The 22149-nt window shown below is 43.0% G+C and overlaps 1 long non-coding RNA gene across 3 annotated transcripts; it reads left to right on the plus strand.

Annotated features, from left to right (window-relative positions):
• Positions 1–850: 850 nt before the first annotated feature.
• LOC124045993 lies at positions 851–18567 on the plus strand. Of its 3 annotated transcripts, XR_006840936.1 has the most exons (6): positions 7337–8344; positions 8458–8715; positions 16252–16416; positions 16662–16858; positions 17117–17291; positions 17766–18567. It is a non-coding gene; the product is annotated as an uncharacterized LOC124045993 (long non-coding RNA). The 3 variants fall into 3 exon arrangements; XR_006840937.1 differs by lacking the exons at positions 7337–8344; positions 8458–8715 and adding an exon at positions 851–995; XR_006840935.1 differs by having other exon boundaries at positions 7337–8715.
• The last annotated feature ends 3582 nt before the right edge of the window (positions 18568–22149 follow it).

A 22149-nucleotide genomic window follows, 5' to 3' on the forward strand; every position in this document is an offset into this window, starting at 1 on the left:
TCAGATGGTGACTGGTGTCCCAGCAGGATCAGACAGCCAGGGAAGACCAGTCTACGGAGCTCAGGTGAATTTTTCACTATATATTATAACAGTGAATGGATACAAAGTTCCATCTGGAGTTGATGGGTAGACTACAGTCTGGGATCTGGGAGTGATGGTCATTTCAATTATTGAACCATTGATTCTATTCATTGATAATAGAATGTATAAATGTACACCAAGGTAATTATTTTTTCATGCCTCATCTGAGCAGGGACAGCTGATGACAGGGGTCTCATCAGGGTCAGATGATGACAGGAGTCTCAGCAGGGTCAGATGATGACAGGAGTCTCAGCAGGGTCAGATGACGACAGGGGTCTCAGCAGGGTCAGATGACGACAGGGGTCTCAGCAGGGTCAAGCAACCAGGGAAGACCAATCTGTGACAGCGCTGAGGTGATCTTTTGCAGATACAACACTTTATTCTCTCTGTGCAGCAAACACTGGACAAGCCAGAAGTTTCAAATATTGAAACTATTTTAAGGCATTCTGACAAACCTCCAAAGTTCTTTTCCAAACTGTATCAAGGGTTGATAGAGGCTTTTACCGATAACACAAAACATGTCAAAACAAAAATGTTAGGAAGACCTGGGTGTCACGCCTGCTCTTTCTTCCTCCCCCTGGCGCTCGGGTGCGCCAGGATCACCAGCATTACGCACTCAAGCCACCATCAGTACCCACACCTGCCTTCCCCTCGTCACGCGCATCAGCAATCATTAGACTCACGTGGACTCAATTACTTGTGACATTACCTTCCCTATATCTGTCTGTTCCCAAGCTCTGTTCCCTGGTTCAGGATGAATTGTCTCATGTCCGTGTTACCACGCTGTTCCTGTCTTGTTTCCTTGTCTGTTCCCGAATAAATGTCTGACTCCACGTACCTGCTTCTCCTGTCCGGCGTCGGCCCTTACACTGGGAGACACTATTGATGATGATGATGATGATGAATGTATACAGGTATGGTTGAATGCCCAGTCATGTTCATATAATGTCAGACAAATGACTGCAGTTTAAGACCCTCCATAGAGCATACTATATGCCAGTGAATCTGAATATCATTCACTCAGAAATATAATTCCTCTGCTGGAGGTGTAAAACAAACACAATATTTGCATATGTTATGGTCTTGTGAAGACTGGCTGAATTCTGGTCAGGAGTATGTTCTTTTATCTCAGCATGTCTACAGATTCTCCCTTCTCCCTCTTTTTGTTTGATTGTAAATGATGATACGGGAGACTGTTATTAGAAGAAACTGTGTAACCTAGCATTTATAGTGGCTAAGAAATGCATTGCCATTAATCTGAAGGTTGGTTATCCTCCCACAATGTCACATTTGATGGCAGAAATGTCAAGTTATGCATCACTAAATTTGATTTATTACAAGTTTAACGGTATGCAAGATTAAGGCTCCCAAGTGGCGGAGTGGTCTAAGACACTGCATCTTAGTGCTAGAGGCATCACTGCAGACCCTTGTTCAATTCCAGGCTGTATCACAACAGGCCGTGATTGGGAGTACCATAGGGCGACGCACAATTGGCTGGCTCAGTGTCCTCTGTGTTTGGCCGACATTGAACATAAGAATTTGTTCTTAACTTGCTTGCCTCGTTAAATAAAGCTTAAATAAAAAATACTGTGCAAATTCCATACAGTTTGGGTGCCTAATATGGAATGCTGTATGACAAAAGGGGTCTGTATGGAAAAAAAATTGTCAAGCAGATGCAAATAGATACTTTTTTCCATGGCACAGGAGACGCCTGTCTGATTTGCGCCTGTCTGATTTGCGCCTGTCTCAGTGGACTAATCCTTTGAGGAGGCCATGGTGAAATCCATTGAGCAGCCATTTCGTGGGCATTCATTGTTTCATAACTTCATTGTGTGCATTGTCTGCTGTGTCTATCAAATCCTTGTTACATATATCACTAGCATTAGCCTACGTTTACCGTTAATTCCCCGAATTTCTAATCTAAGATGTTTGTTTGGTTACGATCATTTCTGTTAATGCATTCAATATATTATTATTACAGTCATTTACCATTCTCATTGTCAGAGTGGACACGGTGTTTTGCAGAACTCAACCTATGCCACACTTGTGAGAAACACAAGTTTGTTTTTTTCATTACATTTACGAATTTTGTCAATTTATTTGGCTTTTGTTTGGCTACATACAGATCGGTAGTGGAATTCCCGCGAGAGAGTACGGTTAATGTTATTAGATGTTAATTATTTGACTAGGCTACCTGTATTTGACATTGTTGTTATTTCGCTGAACACTAGATACTTACTCGGGCAAGAAAAAAACATCACCCAAAAATGTATAGCCCCGTTGAGAAATATAAATGGACTGTTTGAAAATGTGAATCACATTGTTATTTGGCAATCAGTTGGTCGAAAGAAAAGACTACTCTTTCTCGACCAAGGATTTTTTTGTCTGCTACAGCCTTAGTAGAAATTGAGGAAATTAGCTTTAGATGTCCCCAAACCTGGTGGGGGTCCTCCCTCAGATTTTATGTCCCCCGACTTCTAAAACTAGTTGCACCCCTGGTTCCAGATGCAGCCCAAACCATGTGACAATGATTGCCGTCAGCAATTTTATGTGCTCATTCTCATCCATTAATTCCTTTGAGTATGACCTGTGTTCTTGATACTGTGTAGGGCAGAATAACAATGCTATTTACTCCTCCTATGCGTAGACAATCCGTGGACCGCTTGTTTTAGTGTTTATCTGCATTTTTATTTGACACATTCTCCAACTTCTTAGGAAAGGCAGACACATCGAAGTTACTTAAACCTTCATTTGAAAATCAGGTTGCAAGTTAAAAGTAGCCGGTGCCATTGTTTAGCACAGTCTCACAAACATTTCAAACTCAGTTACCTATTGGTTGGATCAGCTATTTTCCTGTGTGATAGGGCATCCTCGGCCAGAGGTTGCGAATGGTTATGTATTGGTTTGACTTCATTAGGGAAGACCACTTCGCCTAATACTCATGGTCATAGGGCTCCGATATTTTACAAACTGATTCACAGTGGTTGATAACATTTAGTTGTGGTGATTATCAATGTTGTCATGTAGCTACAGAGTAGGCCTATAGATGGCCTATATACAGTGGTGACCTGTCATTCAGGGCTGTGCCGGGTGGAGACTATAACAAAACATGGCCAAGATGTTCAAATGGTAATTGATGACCAGGAGTAATAATAATAATAATTACAGATAATAATAATTACAGTGTCCGTAGGGGGTGCAACAAGTCAGCACCTCAGGAGTAAATGTCAGTTGGCTTTTCATAGCCAATCATTCAGAGTTAGACACAGCAGGTGCGGTAGAGATAGTCCAAAACAGCAGGTCCGGGACAAGGTAGCACATCCAGTGAACATGTCAGGGTTCCATAGCCACAGGCAGAACAGTTGAATCTGGCGCAGCAGCATGACCAGGTGTACTGGGGACAGCAAGGAGTCATTAGGCCAGGTAGTCCTGAGGCATGGTCCTAGGGCTCAGGTCCTCCTAGAGAAAGAGATAAAAAGAGAGAGAATTAGAGTGAGCATACTTATATCCTGCCTGCTTGGCACTGTCCGGGGGTATCGTCGGACTGGGCCACAGCGTCTCCCAACCCCTCCTGTCTCAGCCTCCAGTATTTATGCTGCAATAGTTTATTTGTCAGGGGGCTAGGGTCAGTCTGTTATATCTGGAGTTTTTCTCCCGGTTTATCTGGTGTCCTGTGTGAATTTAACCCCACTCAATTTGCCAAAGCACAGCCCCCACAACACTAGAGGGATATCTTCAAACACCAACCTACTACCCTGAGACAAGGCCGAGTATAGCCCACGAAGATCTCCCCCACGGCACGAACCCGGAAGGGGGAGGGGGGGGGGCAACCCGGAAAGGAAGAGCATGTCAGTGACTCAACCCACTCAAGTGAGGCACCCCTCCTAGGGACAGCATGGAAGAGCACCAGTAAGCCAGTGACTCAGCCCCTGTAATAGAGTTAGAGGCAGAGAATCCCAGTGAGAGAGGGGAACCGGCCAGGCAGAGACAGCAAGGGCAGTTCATCGCTCCAGTACCTTTCCGTTCACCTTCACACCCCTGGGCCAGACTACACTATCATAGGACCTACTGAAGAGATGAGTCTTCAAAAAAGACTTAAAGGTTGAGGCCGAGTGTGCGTCTCTCACATGGATAGGCAGACGATTCCATAAAAATGGAGTTCTATGGGAGAAGGGCCTGCCTCCAGTCTAGAAATTCTAGGGACAGTAAGGAGGCCTCATGTCAACATCATACTTTCAAAATCCTAGCTAGCAGTCATCATGAATCAGGTTGACAATATACTGGCAAATCCTTTTCAATCCTTGTCATATGAAGAGAAATAATGAAGAGAAATGATAGATAAAACTTATCGGTGCTCATCAGCCATTGGACATAAACATTACACAAGTTGGAAATAGCAAATTCAACAATGAGTGGTTTGGAAGGAATCAGTGACAGTGGCCTTGTGGTCCCAAATGTGGGATTAAGGGGCTCTTTTCCAAGTTTAAAATTGTATAAACATTCAATATTGGCCATGCTGTCAATTAGCATGATTTGTGCCGCGCTCAAAACAACTTAACAACTTGTCTTCAGTGAGTTCAAGACAACTGGGGAGTCGAGAATAAACGAACTCTGATTGGCAAAATAAGTTTTGAACGGTCATTCAACTCGGAATTGTAAATCTGGCCTCTTTCTAAAGCTACGACCTGGAGATCAATGACGCCATTATGATTTGACCTGGTTTTTTTCACAGTTCCAAGTTTATGAAAGCACCATAAATCCATAGAATGCTAGACTTTGATGACAAAATTTGCTCACGAAGGTCCGCGGTGCCACCTTCCTGTTCAAGTGAGGACAGCACAACAAGGTGAGTCCAAAAATGTATTGTATGCTGCTGCATAAATTATGTAATATGCCAGGGAGATATGTATACGGTAGCTAAGAAAGTAATAGTAAGTGTATATTGTGTAGTTAGCTGTTAATAGCCCACCCTAATCATTTGGTCTATTTACCCCTCTTAATTTTGCCTACTGTTCTGACTTGGTGGTGCACATGTAGCCTATAACCTGCTTTAGAGAAATGTAATCATTGAATATTGTAAGAGCTTATATGGCCCCTTTATTTATCCTACGGTTCTGACTTGGTGTACAGGGACAACAGTGTAAGAACGCCCCATGTTCTGAATTTTCTCGCTGTACATTTCAAGTGCTAAACAGATAGTTGTATTGACTACGTCCGTCCTAGTTCGCTCATTAATGTCTTAATCGAAATTACGGATTGCCTCTTATCCCCATGTCGTCCCCTTAGGCCATAGTTTGTACATCTCAACTAGATTTGTTTAAGCAAGTCAGCCATATCAACTGTTTTTTTTAAGGCCATAAATGAGTCAGAATGAACTGTTTCGCTGGCAGACAAGGCTCCGCTGATAGCCAGGTGTATTCATGGTAAAATGTTGGGACTGCTTTATGTAGGCCCTAACAGTTTGGGCACCGTTTGTCATCATTATATTGCAATTAATGTATTGTTTAGTGTTGTGTAGTGGCTTTGCTCGCATTCACCCCCCTTTTTTTGCCCCACCAAGATTGACATGCTAAGATGATTATTGGTCTGTGATATGGGAGGTCTTCAGTTTTAGAGGAAGTGTAGCTCTCTATGTGCATGGCAGAATAATAGATTTGTCTACTCTGGGTCTGGGTGGTTAGTTAGTATGCAGTGTTGCAGACAGGTGCTGCTCTTGGTAATTGGAGGCAGAGGATGGATAACCCAGAGATGTATTTCTGTGCCATTTACAGCTTTTAGTTCTCCACAAGTGGACCATTACCTAAAATACATCTCCACCCCACAGCCTGGCTCTCATCATGGCCACATATACAACAATTATTTGAGGAATCTTCACAAAAATGTTTTGCCATTGTCAATGGATGCCAGATATTAGCATTTGTCTCAGGAATTGTCTGCCAAAAACATCCCTTTGCTTTATACCTGGATTGACTGGATGACTGAAGAGACTTCCGGCGCCGACAGAGATGGCCGCCTCGCTTCGCATTCCTAGGAAACTATGCAGTGTTTTGTTTTTGTACGTGTTATTTCTTACATTGGTACCCCAGGTAATCTTAGGTTTCATTACATACAGTCGGGAGGAACTACTGAATATAAGAGCAACGTCAACTCACCATCATTACGACCAGGAATATGACTTTCCTCAAGCATTTCGCTACACTAGCATTAACATCTGCTAACCATGTGTATGTGACAAATATTTTTTTTTTGGATTGGTATGAAGTGTCATTTTAATAATTTGTAGATACCAGTTAAATCCTTGCTTAACGTATTGCCCATATAATACAATTAATAAAATAGGCGATTGTATACCTTTTAAATATTTTTAATGACGCAAATCCAAATGAGAAATGGTTGTACAATTAATAAGAAATACATTATTTATCAAATGTCTCCATCTGCTGGCGAATTATAGGCCCACCATTCAACCATCCACGGACTTCCACTTCTAATAGGAGCTCTCTCAATGCACATGTCTGTGGGGAAACACCTGAACGTAGGACACGAACAACAAAAGCCTAAAATGCTTGTGCGTAAAAAGTACATGAACGGAGGACACGCACAACAAAAGCCTAAAATGCTAATGCGGTAGAAAGGTAGATAAGCTTTTAAATACTAGCATTACGCGATGTTCTTGACAATTACAATTTTCCTCTCAATATTAGTTATTTTCTATAGAGTTATAATCAGTCATTCATTTAAAAATGTTCCTGTGCGTTCTCCTCCATGGTCATCCCCCGTTCAGTCAGAAGGACATTCCACGTCACAAAATGGGTATTTTCATAAAGTTGATGATATTTGCCTACGGCCACTAGAGAGGTTACAGGCCGGTAGGCCTACTCCTTTCAACTCCTGCTGTCCTGATATATCCCTGGTAAATTCCCTCTAATAACTGTTAGTGATGGGTCGTTCGCGAACGAGTCGGCTCTAAGAGCCGGCTCGCATATCAGAAGAGCCGAATCTATTGATAAAAATATATAAACAATGAATCATCAAACGATTTTAATTAATAGAAATAACTAATTCAGAGAACGAAAATATAAATAAAATAATATAGGCCTAAATACTCAAGCGCACACATTCGTTCTGACTGTCTGCTCAGACGAACACTCACCTGTTGTTCCTGTCAAACACACAGTGTCAACCAATGATCCAAAGATGCGTGAGGGAGGGCGGAGCCAACTCACTCTCAGTCACACACTTGGCAGCGGAGGAGAGAGAGGAAGGACAGCTGTGAAAACTACAGCTGGAAAATGAGTCGGAAGCACAGTAGCATTTGGATGCATTTTATTAATAATGTAGACATATGAGATTTTGGTTTGGCAAATTCTGCACTAAAGCCGGTTCTACGCACAACCTACACCTGCATTTGTGAACTGTGCACCCATCTGCGAAGCTAGCTGTTGCGAAGCTTCGAGAAACTAGCGGGCCTGCTAGTAATAGCGGCGGAGCCAGTACCCTCATACGTGTTTACATTACAAAGTTATACTTTAATTGCAAATGCGTAATATAATTCTTTTTCATAACAAACCAATGCATTTTTAAATACATTGTGGTTAAGGTAGAGTATGATTTCATTAAATAATTTAATTAGAATTGTTTTAACACCAATCATAGTCAAACTAACGCAAACTGACTTGAACAAATACAAACCATTTTTTTTAAAGAGCCATTTGGGAGCCTAAAGACCAGGCTCTTTTTGGTGAGCTGAGCCGAACGAGCCGGCTCACTGAAAAGAGCCGGAATTCCCATTACTAATAACTAGTTTTACTTGGTAACTAACAGTGAAGACTGTTTGTTCCAGACCGAGGCATGTGATAGTGGCACTAAGAGTAATTATTGTAGATCATTGACACGAAGGCCAACGCCCGGGTTCTATTGATTACGTCTTGCAACTGGACAGTTAACCGTTTAAGAATCAGACGGCAAACAGACAGAACGGGACCCAAGTCAATTTGTCAATAAACTCCTTTAAGTTATAAAACGTTTTCCATTTGGAGTAAACGGTTTTTGTCGCAAAACCTTTTGCAGCAGACTAAACGGTTTGCAAAATAATCGGTGTAATATTTGCCACATACGTTTCTTTACAAAGCTCCTGTATTTAATGTAAGGTAAAGTTTAAAATAATCGGTGTAATGAATATACCTCTGTGTTTACACCATGTCGTCATGGTGTAATATTTGCCACATACGTTTCTTTACAAAGCTCCTGTATTTAATGTAAGGTAAAGTTTAAAATAATCGGTGTAATGAATATACCTCTGTGTTTACACCATGTCGTCATGGTGTAATATTTGCCACATACGTTTCTTTACAAAGCTCCTGTATTTAATGTAAGGTAAAGATTTGAGTACGTGGGTTTTTGTAATGTGGTCTTTGCCAAATAACATCTAGGTTACTGCCTATTATTGCAATACATATTATTAGACCTACAAGACCTAGACCTTTTGCTGGTCAACCATACACTTTAGCCATTATGGTGATTATTCGGGTAGTTCTATGGCCCACAGAGTTGCTTCAATTCTGTCTTCCTAGAGATGCTAAGAAACAGGTGTCATAGATGGATGTGCAGGTGTCTTCAAAGGTTGAACAATAGGTAAGTAAAGAAATAAAGACAACAGTGAAAAATAACAGTAGGGAGGCTATATACAGGCACCGGTTAGTCAGGCTGATTGAGGTAGTATGTACATGTAGATATGGTTAAAGTGACTATGCATATATGATGAACAGAGAGTAGCAGTAGCAAAAGAGGGGTGGTAGGTGGCGAGACACAATGCGGATAGCCCGCTTAGCCAATGTGCAGGAGCACTGGTTGGTCGGCCCAATTGAGGTAGTATGTACATGAATGTATAGTTAAAGTAACTATGCTTATATGATAAACAGTGTAGTTCTGTTGAAGAAACATACAATCTACCTGCAGGGAAGCCTCTCAACGTTAACATTACATTGTCCTCTTGCAGACACTCCCATCCAGAGCAATCGCAGGGTCAAGCGCCCCGCCCAAGGGCACATCAACAAATCTCCCACCAAGTCAAATCGGGGACCCAAACCATAGAACAAGCTCCCAACCGCCAGGCCACCAACCATCCATTTAACATTTACATTTAAGTCATTTAGCAGACGCTCTTATCCAGAGCGACTTACAAATTGGTGCATTCACCTTATGACATCCAGTGGAACAACCACTTTACAATAGTGCATCTAAATATTTTAAGGGGGGGGTGAGAAGGATTACTTTATCCTATCCTAGGTATTCCTTAAAGAGGTGGGGTTTCAGGTGTCTCCGGAAGGTGGTGATTGACTCCGCTGTCCTGGCGTCGTGAGGGAGTTTGTTCCACCATTGGGGAGCCAGAGCAGCGAACAGTTTTGACTGAGCTGAGCGGGAACTGTACTTCCTCAGTGGTAGGGAGGCGAGCAGGCCAGAGGTGGATGAACGCAGTGCCCTTATTTGGGTGTAGGGCCTGATCAGAGCCTGGAGGTACTGAGGTGCCGTTCCCCTCACAGCTCCGTAGGCAAGCACCATGGTCTTGTAGCGGATGCGAGCTTCAACTGGAAGCCAGTGGAGAGAGCGGAGGAGCGGGGTGACGTGAGAGAACTTGGGAAGGTTGAACACTAGACGGGCTGTGGCGTTCTGGATGAGTTGTAGGGGTTTAATGGCACAGGCAGGGAGCCCAGCCAACAGCGAGTTGCACTAATCCAGACGGGAGATGACAAGTGCCTGGATTAGGACCTGCGCCGCTTCCTGTGTGAGGCAGGGTCGTACTCTGCGGATGTTGTAGAGCATGAACCTACAGGAACGGGCCACCGCCTTGATGTTAGTTGAGAACGACAGTTTGTTGTCCAGGATCACGCCAAGGTTCTTAGCGCTCTGGGAGGAGGACACAATGGAGTTGTCAACCGTGATGGCGAGATCATGGAACGGGCAGTCCTTCCCCGGGAGGAAGAGCAGCTCCGTCTTGCCGAAGTTCAGCTTGAGGTGGTGATCCGTCATCCACACTGATATGTCTGCCAAACATGCAGAGATGCGATTCGCCACCTGGTCATCAGAAGGGGGAAAGGAGAAGATTAATTGTGTGTCGTCTGCATAGCAATGATAGGAGAGACCATGTGAGGTTATGACAGAGCCAAGTGACTTGGTGTATAGCGAGAATAGGAGAGGGCCTAGAACAGAGCCCTGGGGGACACCAGTGGTGAGAGCGCGTGGTGAGGAGACAGATTCTCGCCACGCCACCTGGTAGGAGCGACCTGTCAGGTAGGACGCAATCCAAGCGTGGGCCGCGCCTCGGAGATGCCCAACTCGGAGAGGGTGGAGAGGAGGATCTGATGGTTCACAGTATCGAAGGCAGCCGATAGGTCTAGAAGGATGAGAGCAGAGGAGAGAGAGTTAGCTTTAGCGGTGCGGAGCGCTCCGTGATACAGAGAAGAGCAGTCTCAGTTGAATGACTAGTCTTGAAACCTGACTGATTTGGATCAAGAAGGTCATTCTGAGAGAGATAGCGGGAGAGCTGACCAAGGACGGCACGTTCAAGAGTTTTGGAGAGAAAAGAAAGAAGGGATACTGGTCTGTAGTTGTTGACATCGGAGGGATCGAGTGTAGGTTTTTTCAGAAGGGGTGCAACTCTCGCTCTCTTGAAGACGGAAGGGACGTAGCCAGCGGTCAGGGATAAGTTGATGAGCGAGGTGAGGTAAGGGAGAAGGTCTCCGGAAATGGTCTGGAGAAGAGAGGAGGGGATAGGGTCGAGCGGGCAGGTTGTTGGGCGGCCGGCCGTCACAAGACGCGAGATTTCATCTGGAGAGAGAGGGGAGAAAGAGGTCAGAGCACAGGGTAGGGCAGTGTGAGCAGAACCAGCGGTGTTGTTTGACTTAGCAAACGAGGATCGGATGTCGTCGATCTTCTTTTCAAAATGGTTGACGAAGTCATCTGCAGAGAGGGAGGAGGGGGGGGAGGGGGAGGAGGATTCAGGAGGGAGGAGAATGTGGCAAAGAGCTTCCTAGGGTTAGAGGCAGATGCTTGGAATTTAGAGTGGTAGAAAGTGGCTTTAGCAGCAGAGACAGAGGAGGAAAATGTAGAGAGGAGGGAGTGAAAGGATGCCAGGTCCGCAGGGAGGCGAGTTTTCCTCCATTTCCGCTCGGCCTTCCGGAGCCCTGTTCTGTGAGCTCGCATTGAGTCGTCAAGCCACGGAGCGGGAGGGGAGGACCGAGCCGGCCTGGAAGATAGGGGACATAGAGAGTCAAAGGATGCAGAAAGGGAGGAGAGGAGGGTTGAGGAGGCAGAATCAGGAGATAGGTTGGAGAAGGTTTGAGCAGAGGGAAGAGATGATAGGATGGAAGAGGAGAGAGTAGCGGGGGAGAGAGAGCGAAGGTTGGGACGGCGCGATACCATCCGAGTAGGGGCAGTGTGGGAAGTGTTGGATGAGAGCGAGAGGGAAAAGGATACAAGGTAGTGGTCGGAGACTTGGAGGGGAGTTGCAATGAGGTTAGTGGAAGAACAGCATCTAGTAAAGATGAGGTTGAGCGTATTGCCTGCCTTGTGAGTAGGGGGAAGGTGAGAGGGTGAGGTCAAAAGAGGAGAGGAGTGGAAAGAAGGAGGCAGAGAGGAATGAGTCAAAGGTAGACGTGGGGAGGTTAAAGTCGCCCAGAACTGTGAGAGGTGAGCCGTCCTCAGGAAAGGAGCTTATCAAGGCATCAAGCTCATTGATGAACTCTCCGAGGGGACCTGGAGGGCGATAAATGATAAGGATGTTAAGCTTGAAAGGGCTGGTAACTGTGACAGCATGAAATTCAAAGGAGGCGATAGACAGATGGGTAAGGGGAGAAAGAGAGAATGACCACATGGGAGAGATAAGGATCCCTATGCCACCACCCCGCTGACCAGAAGCTCTCGGGGTGTGCGAGAACACGTGGGCGGACGAAGAGAGAGCAGTAGGAGTAGCAGTGTTATCTGTGGTGATCCATGTTTCTGTCAGTGCCAAGAAGTCGAGGGACTGGAGGGAGGCATAGGCTGAGATGAACTCTGCCTTGTTGGCTGCAGATCGGCAGTTCCAGAGGCTACCGGAGACCTGGAACTCCACGTGGGTCGTGCGCGCTGGGACCACCAGATTAGGTGGCAGCGGCCACGCGGTGTGGAGCGTTTGTATGGTCTGTGCAGAGAGGAGAGAACAGGGATAGACAGACACATAGTTGACAGGCTACAGAAGAGGCTACGCTAATGCAAGGAGATTGGAATGACAAGTGGACTACACGTCTCGAATGTTCAGAAAGTTAAGCTTACGTAGCAAGAATCTTATTGACTAAAATTATTAAAAATGATACAGTACTGCTGAAGTAGGCTAGCTGGCAGTGGCTGCGTTGTTGACTTTGTAGGCTAGCTGACAGTGGCTGCGTTGTTGACACTACACTAATCAAGTCGTTCCGTTGAGTGTAGTAGTTTCTACAGTGCTGCTATTCGGGGCTAGCTGGCTAGCTAGCAGTGTTGATTACGTTACGTTGCGTTAAAGAAAGACAATAGCTGGCTAGCTAACCTAGAAAATCGCTCTAGACTACACAATTATCTTTGATACACAGACGGCTATGTAGCTAGCTATGTAGCTAGCTACGATCAAACAAATCAAACCGTTGTGCTGTAATGAAATGAAATGAAAAATGTGATACTACCTGTGGAGCGAAGCGGAATGCGACCGGGTTGTTGAGTGCGGAAGTTCTATTCAGTAGACGTTGGCTAGCTGTTGGCTAGCTAGCAGTGTCTCCTACGTTAAGGACGACAAATAGCTGGCTAGCTAACCTCGGTAAATTAAGATAATCACTCTAAGACTACACGCTCTAAACTACACAATTATCTTGGATACGATACATCCAAGACCCCCCCCCCCCCCCCCGAATCCAGTTGCTCAAAGTACTTAAATAACTTTATAGTACTACTTAAGTAGTTTTTTGGGGTATCTGTACTTTTCTTTACTATTTATATCTTTGCCTACTTCACTACATATCTAAAGACAATAATGTACTTTTTACTCCATACATTTTCCCTGACATCCAAAATTACATTTTGACTTAAATGGTCCAATTCACACACTTATCAAGAGAACATCCCTGGTCATCCCTACTGCCTCTGATCTGGAAGACAAATTATGCCTGAGTGTTGGTGTGCCCCTGGATATCAGTAAATACGTTTTTTTAACAATAAAATTGTGCTTTCTGGTTTACATAATATAAGGGAAGTTGATGTTATTAATACTTTTACTTTTTATACTTAAGTATATTTAAAACCAAATACTTTTACTCCGGTAGTATTTTACTGGGTGACTTTTACTTGAGTCCTATACTATTAAAGTATCTTTACCTTTACTCAAGTATGACAATTGAGTACTTTTTCCGCCACTGCCCTAATCTATGGATTTCACATGACTGGGAATACAGACATGTAACTGTTGGTCAGTATCTGGTGTGACCACCATTAGCCTCATGCAACGTAACACATTTCCTTCACATAGTGTTTTGATTGTGGAATGTTGTCCCACTCCTTATCAATGGCTGTGCAAAGTTGCTGGATATTGGCGGGAACTGGAACACGCTGTCGTACACGTCGATCCCAAACATGTTCAATGGGTGACATCTGGTGAATATGCAGGCCATGGAAGAACTGGGACATTTTCAGCTTCCAGGAATTGTGTACAGATCATTGTGAAATGGGACTGTGAATAATCATGCTGAAACATGAGGTGATGGCAGCGAATGAATGGCACGACAATGAGCCTCAGGATCTCATCACAGTAGCTGTGCATTCAAATTGCCATTGATAAAATGCAATTGTGGTCATTGTAGCTTGTGCCTGCCCATACCATAACCCCACCGCCATCATGGATCACTCAGTTCACAATGTTGAAATCAGCAAACCACTCACCGACACGGCGCCAATCACAGGGTCTGCGGTTGTGAGGCCGATTGGACGTACTGCCAAATTCACTAAAACGACGTTGGAGGCGGGTTAAGGTAGAGAAATTAACATGTAATTATTGACATTCGTGCATTCAACATGCCAATTGCACGCTCCCTCAACTTAAGATATCTGTGGCATTGTGTTGTGTGACAACTGCCCATTTTAGAGCAACCTTTTATTGTCCACAGCACAAGGTGCACCTGTGTAATGATCATGCTGTTTACTCAGCTTCTTGATATGCCACACCTATCAGGTGGATGGATTATTTTGGCAAATCAGAAATGCTCACTAACAGGGATGTAAACAAATTTGTGCATCAAATTTGAGCGAGATAAGCTTTTTGTGAGTATGGAACATTTCTGGGATCTTTTATTTCAGCTCATGAAACATGGGACCAACACTTTGCATGTTGAATTTTATATTTTTGTTCAATGTAAATGCCTCATGTAGTATTAGATCTGTAATATTGTTTAAAGATGCACTATGCAGAAATCACTCCGCCATTTCCTGGTTGCTAAAATTCTAATATTTCGCTTAATTTCAGTTTATGTGACAAAACCAGTAAGTATAGTTTAGTGAATCATTGTACCATCTAAACTGCCGTAAAATATATTTTCCATAACCAAAAATATTGTATTTTCAGCTGTTTGAAGCTAGTGTCTAAAACCGAAAGTAAAAGAAGCAAAAACAAAACTTAAGAACGGGACACATAGAAATAGCCCACATACAGTAGAACAGATTTACGGCTTCTTAGACTTGCTTTCATTGAGAATGGCAGATCTATAACACATTTCTATGTGAATTTGGTTGGGTTAGCCAATTTGAGTGAAGTCCCCACCATGCTTCAGAATTAATGTTTCATGCAATCTGCTCTTATCATCACTGCATTAGTGTACACTTTTGTTAACCATGACTAACCTCTACTACCTAGGAAGGCACAAACACTACATGACCAAAAGAATGTGGATACCTGCTCGTCGAACATCTCATTCCAAAATCATGGGCAATAATATGGAGTTGGTCCCCTCTTTGCTGCTATATCAGCCTCCACTCTTCTGGGAAGGCTTTCCACAAGATGTTGGAACATTGCTGCGGGGCCTTGCTTCCATTCAGCCACGAGCATTATTGAGGTCGGGCACTGATGTTGGGCTATTAGGCCAGGCTCGCAGTCTGCATTCCAATTCATCTCAAAGGTATTTGATGGGGTTGAGGTCAGGGCTCTGTGCAGGCCAGTCAAGTTCTTCCACACAACTGTTGCCATAAAGTTGGAACCACAGAATCGTCTAGAATGTCATTGTATGCTGTAGCGTTAAGATTTCCCTTCACTGGAACTAATGGGCATAACCCGAACCATAAAAAAACAGCCACCAAATTTTACAGTTCGCACTATGTATTGAGCCAGGTTGTGTTGTCCTGGCATCCGCCAGATTTTTATCCGTCGGACTACTAGATTGTGAAGCGTGATTCATTACTCCAGAGAACGCGTTTCCAAAGTCCAATGGTGGCAAGCCTTACACCACTCCAGCAAAAGCTTGGCATTGCGCATGGTAATCTTAGGTTTGTGTGCGGCTGCTAGGCCATAGAAACCCATTTCATGAAGCTCCCGACGAACAGTTATTGTGCTGACGTTGCTTCCAGAGGCAGTTTTGAACTTGGTAGTGAGTGTTGCAACCGAGGACAGACTATTTTTACGCGCTATGCGCTTCAGCACTCGGTGGCATCCTATGACGGTGCCACGTTGAAAGTCTATGCATAGTCACTTTAATTAATCTACCTACATGTACATGACCTTAATACCGGTGCCCATGTACATTGACTCTGTACCGGTCGGTACCCATTGTATATAGTCTTGCTTTTGTTATTTACTGCTGCTCTTAAATTACTTGTTCTTCTTATCTCTTACTTTTTGGTGGGTATTTTCTTAACTGCATTGTGACAAATAAAATTGGGTTTGAGCTCTTCAGTAAGGCCAGGAGAATGAATGGCTTTGTTCCCGATTGTATAGCCCTGTCAGCGATGGGTGTGGCTGAAATGGCCAAATCCACTAATTTGAAGGGGTGTCCACATACTTTTGTATATATAGTGTAGAAGGGCATAGTACAGAACATTATAAGGTCAACCTCAAGAAAACTTTTTAAGTTGAAATTAAAATGCATTCTGTCACAAATGCTTAGCACTCTACTGCATTGCATCCAGCAGGTCAGAGTGTGTCCCCATTAGCCCATTTGGTCCATGAGAGATCCCAGGAGACTGTTCTCTGGGGGGGCTGGAGTTCCAGCAGATGGGCCACTATAGACTCATCTGCAGAAGCACACTCTGGAGAGGACTTATCTACTGCTGTGGTGGTCAAGACACTCAGGGGTATGCTCTTGTACTGCACAGTGCTATCAGAGGCTGTGTGTGTGTGTGTGGAACATAGTTGCATCTATTTGGAAAGTTTGAGTTATGGAATAGATTTGTGAGTACCTCACAGGTAAAAACAATACATTTTGGAATTGACCTCTTACAGGAATTTCTCATCCCACTGTATTAAATAGAAAAACAAGTTAAGTGGATATTGTTCCTTTTGATAAGTTGAAAACTTTGGTGAAATCTCTTACGTGCAGTATACTGGATCTCCTTTCAAATGGCTTAAAACAGCCTGAGGCAAGAGTTTGTGGACGGGATCCTTTTCCATGGGACAATGTGTAAACATCTCCACCTGGTCCAGTCCAGATGCTGTGGTGCCAGTACGAGCCACTACCCATGTACCTGGTTCTGTAGTCCTGGCAACCTCCTGCATTACCTATGGACCCTGAGGAATGTAAGACAACAAAGGCCGGGAATTCACGTTCAACTTAGCTGTAACTACTTTGCTGAAATCGTACTCTGCAGTGCTCTTACTAATCAACTATGTTGAATAATTCTATTCCCAATATTATGTAAAATCATTATTACATTTTTCAGATACATGTAATTAAAAGGTTCAGAGAGAAATAATTGTTCAATTTAATTTCAGACATTTAATTCCAGTCATCCACTGACTTCAATAAGATGAAATACATTTCCCTGTTCTCCAAAGGGATTCGGAGTCCTTGGATCCACTCCAGCACTTTTCAGAGAGATCAGTGTTTTTGGTGGCAAAGAAGATGGCAGCTGGCCAACATGACAAGCTGGCCAATCAGGGGACAGCTGATGTCCCTCTCAAATGGCAGGTTCCAGAGAGGATGAAGCATCCAACTAGACAGGAGTGATGTGTGAGCGTTGGGACTTAATCTGTGTTTGGGAATCTGCCCCCGTAGCCTAGAGTATACGTAGATGCTTGTTTAATTAACGTTCTGACTAAATATTTCTACATGCCTTTGTTGCTTTTTGTAATATCAACATGCTTGATAGCGGTTTTCCTCTCACCCTCAGTTGGTCTTTTGGAATCTATACGTCTATATGAATTGATCACATTGGGTAACTGTTACCTTGCACATATCTGACTTAAAGTAATTTTGCAAATATACCTCACCAATAAGCTAACAAAATTTAGGGTGACCAGCTTTAGTGGAGGACCCCTGTAAATCTGTCCTTCCCTGTCCAAAAAGTCTGTATAATATTCTCATTAAACAAAAATGTATATTCAATCACTCCATAGCCAAGTAAAGCCTGTTATTAGCTGTGTACCGCCTCCATGTTGTGGCCACCTATTTAATGTCATTGGGCTCTCATTCTGTGCTATTCAGATCTCTCAGGTATGGATGTGGAGCTTCAAGGACCGGCCTGTGTTCTCCGCCATCATCAAGCTTCTGGAGTCCTACACATACCTGATACTAGACATCTACATCCCAGAGGGCATAGACATCTTTGACTACACCAAGAGGGCAGGTGTGCTCCTCTAAATATCTAGCCTAAAGCATCACATTCATGAATGAAGAGGCTAAAAGCAAGCAGGGGCAGACTGGCCATCTGGCAAATGCCAGATGGCTGGTCCATTTTTAGCTCAGTGAGCTTAACTTTTTTTTTTGTTCAAAACTATTATCTGGCGATAAACTAGAAATTGGCCAGTGAGGGGGGCCTCGAAAATAAATGGCCTGGCGTGATAAATTTCTGGTCCCAGTCTGCCCATGAAAGCAAGGATTTGGTCCCTTACAAAGCATTGCTGTAGTTGATTCTAGGTTCAGGTGTACTGTACTGTGGCATCAACATCAAGAGAGATTTTATTAAACCTAGATTAAATGTTGTAAATTATTTAACATAAGGGTGTGTAAGTATTGTATGGCGAATGCAACCTATAGCCTTATTGTAAGATTGTACAAATGTTGTAGAACACTGGAGATTTTTGGATGAGTGAGAATTTCAGCACAAAATGGATGTCAGGAAGAAAAATCTTCTAATGTTATTGTCACGTCACAATTGCTCACCTCACATGTTTGGTCCATCAGTAGTGAGTTCTTTTTTAAATTGTACAGATGTAATAAGCGTTCTTGATGTCATCTTGTCATGAAACCAGGCAAGTCATTATAAATCACCACTTTTTATTGTCAAAAGGTACAGAATAAAAAATACAGATCTTCATAAGACGATTACTGGTTTATAATTGGGTGAGTATCACTCTTGTGCATTGAACTGTAGTAATGAGGCATGTATTGTGGTCATACAGTTGAAGTCTTGAAGTCACTGATCATGCTACGCAAAATTGGCCTTTAAGTGTACTTCACTCCCTCTACGCTGTTGATTTTGTTCATAAAATTGCTCGTCATTGACCATGATGTTAACAAACCAGCAGTTTGGACCACGTGGAGGTGACATTTATAGGTGTACTGTAGAGTTGCTGTTGTCAGTCTCAAGACATTTCAAAACAAACTCGTCACATTGTCTCCATCACTCACACACATCTAAAATCCTAAAGCGAGGCACAAACCGCCATTTTCATAACACACCCAGTCATGCGGAAATGGAATAAGTCCTTGCTCGACCGACTGGATCAAGAATAGGAATATCTAGATATTTTCACACTACTAGGCAGAGCCGAACCAAGCCAAGATGAGCAGGACTAGTTACACATAAACCATAGTTACTGGAACAGTGCTGGAAAGGACAGCAGGAAAGGAAATTATCCAAGCCAGCACAGTTCGGGCCGGCACTAGTGTTTTGGAAAAAAATAAAAATACATTCATCAATACTTGGGTAAAAAGCAATTTTTTTGGTACTACTGAAAGTGCAAAGCCTCCTAAAACAGAAGCAGAGGTGCACAAATACCAAATAAAAAGCTACGTTCACAGGAGATAAAAACCTAACCACTCGTGTAAATCAAATTGAAAGATGTCAAACCCTTACTTAGAATAAAAATTTGCTCATGTGTTTTGAGTTAAACACGAGAACCAGTTATCTTACATGGATGCTCAATATTGTATTCACCATAGCTAGCCCGTGACCTCTTTTTTATAATAGCACTGTAATTCTAGTGATTCAAATATCTGGTGGGAACGTAAGCACGAATACATTTTGCCTCCAATGAAATGAAACTAATCTCTCGTCGCAATAGTAGGAGGACAAAAAAAAGGGAACAAATTTAGATTAAAGAATGCAGTTTGATGCAAAAAACAAACTTGGTTTTTGAAATTAAAATAAAAAACAAAATATTTAACAATCCCATATGCACACACAATGTATTATGTACAATCACTGTGGTAGAGTTAAGTAGAACAGAAGATATGAACCAGAGTCTGTCGACCATCATTTTCAAAACAAACCGGGTGGTTTGAGCCCTAAATGCTGAAAGCCATGGTATATCAGACCTTATACAACAGGTGGGTCTAATCCTGGATGCTGATTGGTTAAAACCGCATTCCAGCCTGTGTCTATTCCACAAGTTACCACCTGCTAAATCTGATGTTAAAATGCCTATTTACTCTATTCCAGTGGTGTTAAGTACTTTTAACTTCAGTTGTTTTTTGGGGGAATCTGTACTTTACTTTTGGACAACTTTCACTTTACTGCATTTCTAAAAATAATGTATGGAATGAAAAGTACATTTCCCTGACACTCAAAAGTACTTATATTTTGAATGCTTAGCAGGACTGGAAAATGGTCAAATTGACACACTTATCAAGAGAACATCCTTACTGCCTCTGATCTGGCAGACACACTAAACACATATGCTTTGTTTGTAAATTATGTCTGAGTGTTACCCGAGTGTGCCCCTGGCTATCCGTACAATTAAAATAAATGCATGAGCAATTTGATATGATTTATACTTTAGATATTCAAGTATATTTAAACAAATACTTTTTTTTACCCCCTTTTTCACCCCAATTTCGTGGTATCCAATTGTTAGGAGCTACTATCTTGTCTCATCGCTACAATTCCCGTACGGGCTCGGGAGAGACTAAGGTCGAGAGCCATGCGTCCTCCGAAACACAACCCAACCAAGCCGCACTGCTTCTTAACACAGCGAGCATTCAACCAGGAAGCCAACCGCACCAATGTGTCGGAGGAAACACCGTACACCTCGCGACCCTCCACAGGAGTCGCTAGTGCGCGATGAGACAAGGATATCCCTACCGGCCAAACCCTCCCTAGCCCGGACGCTAGGCCAATTGTGCGTCGCCCCATGGACCTCCCGGTCGCGGCCGGCTGCAACAGAGCCTGGGCTTAAACACAAATACTTTTACTCAAGTAGTATTTTACTGGGTGACTTTCACTCGAGTAATTTTCTATTAAAAAGGTATCTTTACTTTTACTCAAAGTATGAAAATTGGGTACTTTCTCCACCACTGCTGTTCCATCTGACTGCGCAATCCACTGTCTCATCAGACCAGGCAGGGAAGTTAAACTTGATCTCCTCTACAAAAAGCATCTAGACATGATCTCACATTTCTTTTAGACTAACATTTAGTTTAACAGCGGAGATTTGTATAAACCTTGCTTGTCTGTCTCCGAAATTTGCAACATTGTTTCAATGTTCAAATTCGATCTCCAGCTGTCCCATAGTAATGAAGGTGTCGGGATGAGACAGGCAGTCAGCTTTTCTCAGCCAGTCAAAATGAATCAGCATCATTTTTATGGATATATGAAGAAATATCAATAGAAAACTGGTCAAACGAAAAAACAAAGTGCAGCTAGTTTGCAGTATTTCCAGCTCGAGTTTGAAGTGATTGTGTTAGCTGTGTTGTTGGCTAGCTCATCTGAACACATTTTCCATGCCAGGTGAAATTAAATGTCACTAAAAAACACCTTAAAACAAATGAAAATGAAGCTACTTTGTTGTTATTCTGTCTGCACTGTTATACATGACTGTAAATTATAGCTGTAGTTGGCGAGCAAGCAAGGGATTAAAACATTGCCAGCCAGTATGGCAACGGAACATTTAGAACGAACGACTGGATCGCGTCTCTGGCAACCTAACCGATAGAACGAATGACCAGCCGGCTTGGGTAGCAACACTAGATTTGTGTCAGGACTATATATCTCGTGGAATGGTTAAATGGAATGAATAAAGTCACCAAAATATAATTTATGAAAATCTGTAAATCATTATTTGAATATGTTGGTTACCCGTTGTATACAAGTGATAATGCCCAAGAAGCTGGTGTTTGGAGGATAAATTGGCATGGTTAGCCGGCCCCACGACTTTGTCTCGGGCCTAACGCCCGTGCCAATATATCCTCCAAACACCGGCTTCTCGGACATTATCACTTAAGTATTCCATGGGTATGACAAAATTACTTTTTACTCTTCTAATTACATTGGTAACCAGTTTATAATAGCAATAAGGCACCTTGCGGGTTTGTGGTATATGGCCAATATACCATGGCTAATGGCTGTATCCAGGCACTCTGTGTTGCATCGTGCATAAGAACAGATCTTAGCAATGGTATATTGGCCATATACCACACCTCCTCTGGCCTTATTGCTTAATTATACAATGGACTTCTTTTGTATCTGCAATATGATGAAAATAAAATATTTTGAATTAAATGTATTACAAATTGGGAGCATGCAATAAGTTTGAATCTACCATGTTTACAGTAAGTCTCAAATGACTATTAATTACTGAAAATACTTCATAATAGTTGGAGTAATCTCAAGCACAATTATGCACACAGTACACACAAGACAGTACAG

The sequence above is a fragment of the Oncorhynchus gorbuscha genome, linkage group LG10 (genome assembly GCF_021184085.1).
Source record: "Oncorhynchus gorbuscha isolate QuinsamMale2020 ecotype Even-year linkage group LG10, OgorEven_v1.0, whole genome shotgun sequence".
Classification (NCBI taxonomy): domain Eukaryota; kingdom Metazoa; phylum Chordata; class Actinopteri; order Salmoniformes; family Salmonidae; genus Oncorhynchus; species Oncorhynchus gorbuscha.